Below are 8,077 nucleotides of genomic sequence, written 5' to 3' on the forward strand. Positions count from 1 at the left end.
TTCCTTTATGGAGATTGAGTGCTCTTTGGGTACAGGTTTGGGTGGCGGTGTAACACCCCGATTTCGGTGGCGTCACTTTAGTAACCAAAAATCAAATAAAGCGGAAAAGCAGGATTATATTTTTTTTTTTCGTTTTGTTTAAATAAAAAGACTTGTCGAAATAAAGACTCAACCCAATCGCAATTAACAGCGACTAACATACAATATAAGTACAACCCTCGCTGCAACTAAAAACATCGTCACGAGTGTCCTCAAGTGACGGAAAGTAACTGAAAGTGGTGCCCGCAGGCAAATAAGTGCGACCCATAGTCAGAGTCATAAGCTTTATAAATACAGTCCTCCAAGAAAGTAAGTCAGCCCAGAACGGCCTCCAAAAGACCTCCTATGTCCGACAAACTATCTGTGATCCTCATGGAAGAGAACCACACAAAAAGCTAATAGTCCGGGACCTACCCTGCCCCAAAATGAGAAATGACAATCAGAGTTGTGACAATGGCACCCCATATACTACACCCCTAACATCGACCCTCATCTAATCCTGCATGAAGTTCGGGTCCACGTCGAAGACTCAGTAGTAGTCATTTCGCTCCGGGTCCTCCCCGAACGTTGAACCATCACGAATCAGCTGTTGAACGTCTGGCAGCAGGTCGACCGCCCAAACACAAACATGAACACAAAGCCAAGGTGCGAGGGTCAACTCACAGAATATGATAAATAATACAAGCAACATGTGAAGAATAAGGGGGTATATATATATGTTGTATATATACATATAAGTTCTGCATTGCCTACCCTAAGGTATATACATGGCATGTTATCGAATCTCTAGTAACAACACAATATTCAATATCTCAACAATTCAACAAATAACATAACGATGTTCACCAATATCAAATCATCAAAATCTCAACATATGAAGTTAGGTGATAAGGTTAGTCAAGCAATGTATCGTCCTCCCAACGCACAAGTGTCTAACTAAACAAATGTTCCCTGTCGTTTGCCCTAGGGTAAACGACGATAAAATCTCACGCTTCCATGAAGTATCACGCTTCAATGGAGTCTTACGCTTTCACGAAGTCTCACGCTTTAGTGAAATCTCACACATTCACGAAGTCTCACGCTTCAGTGAAGTTTCACGCATTCACGAAGTCTCACGCTTCAGTGAAGTTTCGCGCCTTCATGAAGTCTCCCGCTTCAATGAAGTTTCACACCTTCACGAAGTCTCACGCTTCAATGAAGTTTCACGCCTCCGCAAAGTCTCCCGCTTCAGCGAAGGTTCCCATCTCCACGAGGTCTCCCGCCTCAGTGAAGTTTCTGCTTTCACGAAGTCTCACGCTTTAGTGAATTTGCACACTTTCACGAAGTCTCACGCTTCAGTGAAGTTCCATGCTTTCACGAAGTCTCACGCCTCAGTGAAGCTTCCCGGCTCATCGTTTGGATGGCTAAATAAACTGCTTAAAGAGCGAAGGAGTACCAATGTACTTGGAAACTTATAGTTCCCCGACTTATCCTCTAGATAGCCAAACCACAAACTGCTCATCGAGCGAAGAGTAACAACATACTCAGAAACTTATTAGATTCCCGGCTTATCTTTTAGATAGCCAAACAATAAAACTGCTCATCGAGCAAAGAAGTATCAACGTACTCAGAAACTTATTAGTTTCCCCAAAACTTGGATATTGCGACACTTCCCATTTTCCAAAACTAACATCCAAGCCCTAAGCTTTCATCTGACATTGTTATCATTATTTAAAGGGTTCAGAGGTGGTTTAGTGTATTATGAATTTTCCTTGTAAAATAGTTTCCGTTTAGGTTTATCTCTAATCTTATAAGTTTAAAAGATCTCATCATCCCAAGTAACTCCTAGAGAAGGTCTCGATCCACTAAAATAATAAGGGTCCGAACCTCTGTTCGTCCCATCAAACTTTTTCCCAAATTCTCATCTTGAGTATGGCATAACTACCCGTTTCCCCACACTCTGATGTTCCACAAATATTCGTATAATTACACAGTATAATCAATATAATCCAGCAAATCATGTGCACAAGTATTCACATAGCCTATGATTATCCATTTAGCAAGTACAACATATGAATCAATCAATGGCAAACCAAAGCGATAAATAAATCCTAATCACCAATGTCGGCCGAAGCCTCAGAAAACGGAGACACACGTCTCAATTAGTTCACTCGGCCGAAGCCTCCAGAAAAACATTTCCCTGTCAATCACAATCAAGTGCATAAACAATAAATCAAGTCGAATTGGTCGACGCCTAAAACATTAGCTAGCAAGGTAAGTTGCCCTCACCTCTAGTTCCTCCAGAATCACAGTGTAAGTCACACTCACAAGCTTGCTCAGTCAAGTCCAAGGTGTAACACCCCGATTTCGGTGGCGTCACTTTAGTAACCAAAATAAACTTAATGCGGAAAAACGTGAATTTTTTTTTTTTGATAATAACTAAGACAAGACTGAATTAAATAAAACCCAACACTAACAATAATCAGAACTAATATACAATATATAAACAGCCCCCGCTGTAGTAATAACCTCGTCACGAGTAAACCTCCAGTGACGGAAAGAAAAGTGTAACGCCCGAAGGCAATATGTACAGACTGAAAATAAAGGTGAAGTGTCCGCAACACCATCCCTCAAAACTGAGAATCAGCTGGCCCATCGGCCTGAAGCAAGACCTCCTAAGTCCAACCAACTCTCTGTGATTCCTGTAAAGAAACCACACAAAAAGCTATAGGTGGGAAGCTACCCTGTCCCAAAAGAAACAAATGATGTTCAGAGCTAAGACTCTACTCCTACACTAATCCCATCTTGAGGAGCTCACACCAGCACTAAAACCTACATGCTAGCATGATCGTCGTCCGAATTCGGAATCCATAACGACCTAGTCTATGTACACCATCCGTCCTCCTCTCGCTACCGCGACGCGCTCCTGTTCCAGCATCCCAACCTAGTTCCCCCCGAAGGGTGAACCATCACGAACTAGCCCGCCAAAGACATCTGACAATGGGCGTTTGTCCGCCAAAACACACACAGAAGACGCGAGGGTCAACTCCAACGAATTATGTAAATAATAGCACCAATAGGTACAAATAATAGTTAGCCACTTAGGCTTATAACTAGAGATATCATTCCTAGGGTTGCATGTTCCACAAAATCGTAACGACAATAATAACAATTAGCATGTTCCAAGTAAGTTTATCAAATAGCAACCACACTCATCAACTAAGTCAGTATGCATGTTGCGTGATATGTATGCAGGTTAACCCAGTCAACCAATATGCAATCCGGAACGGATGGACATCATCGGATCAGCCCTTCACCAGCCACGGTGGTGCCATTTCGGCCCGTGATGTCTCTTACTCCCACAGGGTAGTCAGATCAGCAGTAAACCCGTAGGTCTGCCATTTCGGTCTGCTACAAGAGGCGTCTACAAACGCTCTTTCACGGCATTCCGGGTCTTATGACCATTTTGGAAACCGACGAGGTCCAGAGTACGTCCTGTGTTAATACCTCATTAATGTTGCATGTATGCAAAATGATTAGTCAAACAACGTCTCCGACCTCACTCGACACGTCGCCACGTGTTCTAGGGAAGTTAAAGTCTCTAAAAGCTTACCCTAAGGTAAAGTCGGTTCTGCGACCAAAAGACACACTTCATAACGACACATAGCTGCTCCAACAGCACCACCACACACGCTGCTCCAACAGCACAATAACACACGCTGCTCCAACAGCACAACAATAAACGCTGCTCCAACAGCACAACATCAAACGCTGCTCCAACAGCACAACGACAACATACTCAACACTTGGATCCGACGACACTCCTCGTTTTCCAAAATTAAGATTTCACTTCCAATGCCTTCCTTCGAGGTTGTTATCATTACTTAAAGATTTAGAGGTTATTTAAGGTCTTATGAGTTTTCTTTATAAAATAGATTCCATTTTGTCTTATCGCAAGTCTTATGCATTTGCAGGATCTCCCAATCCCAAGTCGCTTCCAGAGGATGTCTCGATCCACTAAACAAAATCAAGGCCCGAACCTCGTTCGTCCTATCAAACTTTCTCAAAACTCTCAAAATAAAATCGGCATGACCTGCCCGCTATTCTCACCATTCAGAATCTCAGATTTCCAGTGTAAAGCATATTTAAATCATCACAATCAACAACATGTCATATATCAAGAAATCTCAACATTAACACTTAGCACTTAGCATATAAAGCATGCACCACACATCCTAGATTACCCACATAGCACAAAGCATGTAAGTCAATCTTCAAAAACATTCAGTAGATGAATCATCTACATTGTCAGCCGAAGCCTCAGAAAACATTTTCAATCACACACAATCTCAGTGCATAAACAGTAAACAATGTCGAAACATCGACCCTAAGCATTAACTAGAGATTCAGTGAGAAGCCCTCACCTGAAAGTTCTCCAGAATGATCAACTAGTGCTTCCTCGCACTCAAAGTGTTGGTCCTCCGAGAAATCCTCAAAAGCACCTTTACAACAAAATCACAGAATACTATAAGAATCTATCGAAAACTAAGCTATCGATACTTACTAAGGTTACTCGAAGTAATCTATACTCTAAGGTACGATAATCTAGCGCGAAAGACAAGTTTTCGGAAAAAGGAAATTTCTTCCTCCCCCTTAATAGGGCTCGGCCACTTTGGCTAATTATGGGGCTCGATTTTTCTTCGATCAAACTTGGTTCCTATGCTTTCATAAGCCGTAACTAAGGGTATTCTGAACTCGGAAAAATTATCGGATCAAAAACTGTCGCAGGGGTATTTTGGTCATGATTTTTAACTTAGGATTTTCAAAACTGAAATCCCAAAAATAAAATTTTGCAGGGACGTCACCAACGACGTTTATGACAACTAATCCTACTAGCACTAAGCTAAGGCGATAGTTTTCAGCCTAAAGGTTGAAGCTTTACTCCAAAAACTCCAAAATGGGTATTTTAGGCTAAAATCGATTCCGACGGAATTCCGGCGACATAACGGAAAATCTAATCCGGCAGAAGTGATCTTGGGCACATATAGAAGAGGTTTAGAATCAGAAATGAAAGATTCAGGATAGTTTTGCAAAAACCCATAAACTATCCACTCAGAAAACTCTACAGAAAAGCTATGGAAAAAGCGATCGGAGGTAAGGATTAGCGACTATACCTCGAAGCCTTGAAGCAGCAACTGATTGATCGACGATCAAGCAAGGTTTGAAGAAAAGCTCTTCTTCCTCTTCCTTCAATGGAGCTCGCGGCCTTGGAGAGAAAATGGAGGAGTTCTTGTAATTTTTCTCACCTTTCTTGCTATATATAGAAAATGGTAATTCGCGGGAAAATGAAAGTTTCGCGAATCAGATTTTTCCGGCATCATTCTCCATGAATTCTAAGATAGGTTTTGGCAAAGGAATTCCTAAGCTAAGAAGATGTCTCCTTGTATTTTTGGCAACTAATGCAAAGTCGGTGCAAAGTCGGTGTAAAACTATTTTACCCGATAAGTTGCTTTTTGCATCGAATGTCGGAATAGAAAACTTCCTTCGGAAGAAAGATTGAAATCATCAAGAGAAATGGGTGTACGCGTGTAGAATATTCATTTGAAGCTCTGAATAGATAAAGTCTTCATTGTCGAGAAATTCTAGGGTTTTGAAATACCAGGGTTTCGGTTTCGGCAAACTTCCGATGATTGGAATCGGACGTTCGTAGATCCTAGAGTTTCGCCTCGAAACGATTTTGATATATGGAAAAAGAGAAGTTCTAACATTTCTCTGAAGATTTTTGGAATTAACTTCCGTCGTGCCTAAAAGTGAAAATTAGCTATATACTAGGGTTTCTGACCTAGGTTTAAGCGTAAAACGTTCGTGCTATAACTTTTATCGACATCCATACGATCCTCAGACTTTTCCTGAACTTTCTCCTTCATAAATTTATTTCATTTGGTAAACTCTAGTTCAGGTTTCCCTTCACGATACATCAACCCTAATCGTGAATAAGAAGTTTATTCACTTAGCATAAGCTTAAAAACTTGGGTCTTACACAAGGTTTCCACAAACGAACCTTAGAGCAAACAAAGCAAAAATCAATCAAAATAAGTCGGTACAATCGAAACAATACTAACTAACGTTAGACAAAGCTCAAGGAGGTTCAGAGTACAACATTTAGGCACGAATGGAAGGGCTTTCCCCGAATGGATGAGTTTTGACTCGATTCAAGATTTGTACAAAAACACTTTATTCGCTAAAACGTGCATAACTCGAGCTACAGAACTCGGAATGACACGAAACCAAAGCCAAAATTTCGACAACGGAGAGAGCTACGCTATAACTCAGGTCATACAGACCCAAAAATTATTTTTGGACACGGTACCACACCAAATAAGTTTCGGCCACTATCAAAATAGGGTTTCCCGAACTTTTTCTTCGATCTAATTTAAATACTAGGTATTCTTAGGCGATATCTAGGCCAGGGAAACTCTCAGAAAAATTATCGGGTTGAAAACTAACACAAGGGTATTTTGGTCAGTGTTTTTAGCCCGAAAACTCAAAGTCCGAATTTTGAAAAATAAATTTGATGAGCGTGTTCCTAATGACATTTATATCAACTAATCCTACTGACGCTAAGCTCAGTCAGGAGTTTTTGATTCAAAAAGCGAAGCTTTTACCCAAAAATGGGTTTTTCTAGAAAATTGGATCTCTGCGACGATTCGGCGAGATTCAGCATAAAACAACCGGATATTCATGCTCTTGGGCATGTAGGCAATAAGTTTAGACACTGAAATCAAGTTATGTGAACACTTTTACAAAAAGCTCAAAACTTTGAGTACAGAAAGACATAGAGAAAAGCGACAGAATTGACGATCAGAGGTAAGGAATAGCATAAGTACCTCGAGGCCTACGTATAGCAACTGACAGTGCGAGGATTAGGTAAGAAACGGCGAAAATCATCTTCACCCTCCTTCTCCTCCAAGCTCGCGGGTTCAATGGGGTTATGGGTTTGGATTTTTGACTTCTCACCTATTTATAGGTGAGGGAAAATGCGGGAAAATGAAAATTTCGCGATTCCAATTTTTCCTGCACATTCCTCTGTGAATTATAAGAGAGAATCTGGCGACAGAATTTCAGAACTCGAAACAGGGTTCTTGGAACTTAAGCAAACGATTCACTAACGGTGTTAATCGATTTAACCTGAAAAGTTACTTTTTGCAGTTGATGTCGAATGAGAAAACTTCCTTCTGAAGAAAGATTAGAAACATCGAAAGAAATTGGTACACACGTGTGAAATCTTCGTTTGAAGCTCCGAATAGAAAAAGTCTTCATCGACAGTTTATTTTAAGGTTCTTGAGCTATCAGAGATTCAGTTTCGGCAAACTTCCGAGAATTGGAATCGGACGTTCGTACATTCCAGGGTTTCGTGTCGAAACACTTGTCATGGAAATGAATAAGAGAAATTCTTATATTTCTCTGAAGATTTTTGGAATTAGTTCCTATAGTGCTTTAAGAGTAAATTAGTCATTTACTAACGCTCTTGCCCAATGCGTAAGCGAATAAGACTCGCGCTATAACTTTTATCGACTTTAATACCATCCTTAGCCTTTTCCTGAACTTTTTCCTTCATAAATTCATTCCATTCGATAAACACTTGTTCAGGTTTTCCTTCACGATACATCGAACCTAATCGTGAATAGGAATTTCATTAATTTATTCTAAGCTTAAAAACCTGGGTCTCACATTACTACCCTCCAAAAAGAAAGTTTCGACCTCGAAACTTAGGGTTCCGTGAAGAGTCCTGGATACTGTTCCTTGATCTCCTCTTCTAACTCCCATGTAGCACTGCCCGTGTCTTTGTTCCAAATAACCTTCACTAAAGCAATCTGCTTTCCCCTCGATTATTTCACTCTTCTAATCCCACTGCTAACTAGTGGCATCTCAAAAGACATATCATCTTTTAGCTCTATGTTGTCCGGGTCGACCACTTGTGTCGGGTCTCCGTTTGAAATAATACTAGTTGGCACTCCGTGCAGTCGCACAATCTTAACCACTTGCTTCTTTACTTTCG

The sequence above is a fragment of the Lotus japonicus genome, chromosome 4 (genome assembly GCF_012489685.1).
Source record: "Lotus japonicus ecotype B-129 chromosome 4, LjGifu_v1.2".
In the NCBI taxonomy this organism is placed as follows: Eukaryota; Viridiplantae; Streptophyta; class Magnoliopsida; order Fabales; family Fabaceae; genus Lotus; species Lotus japonicus.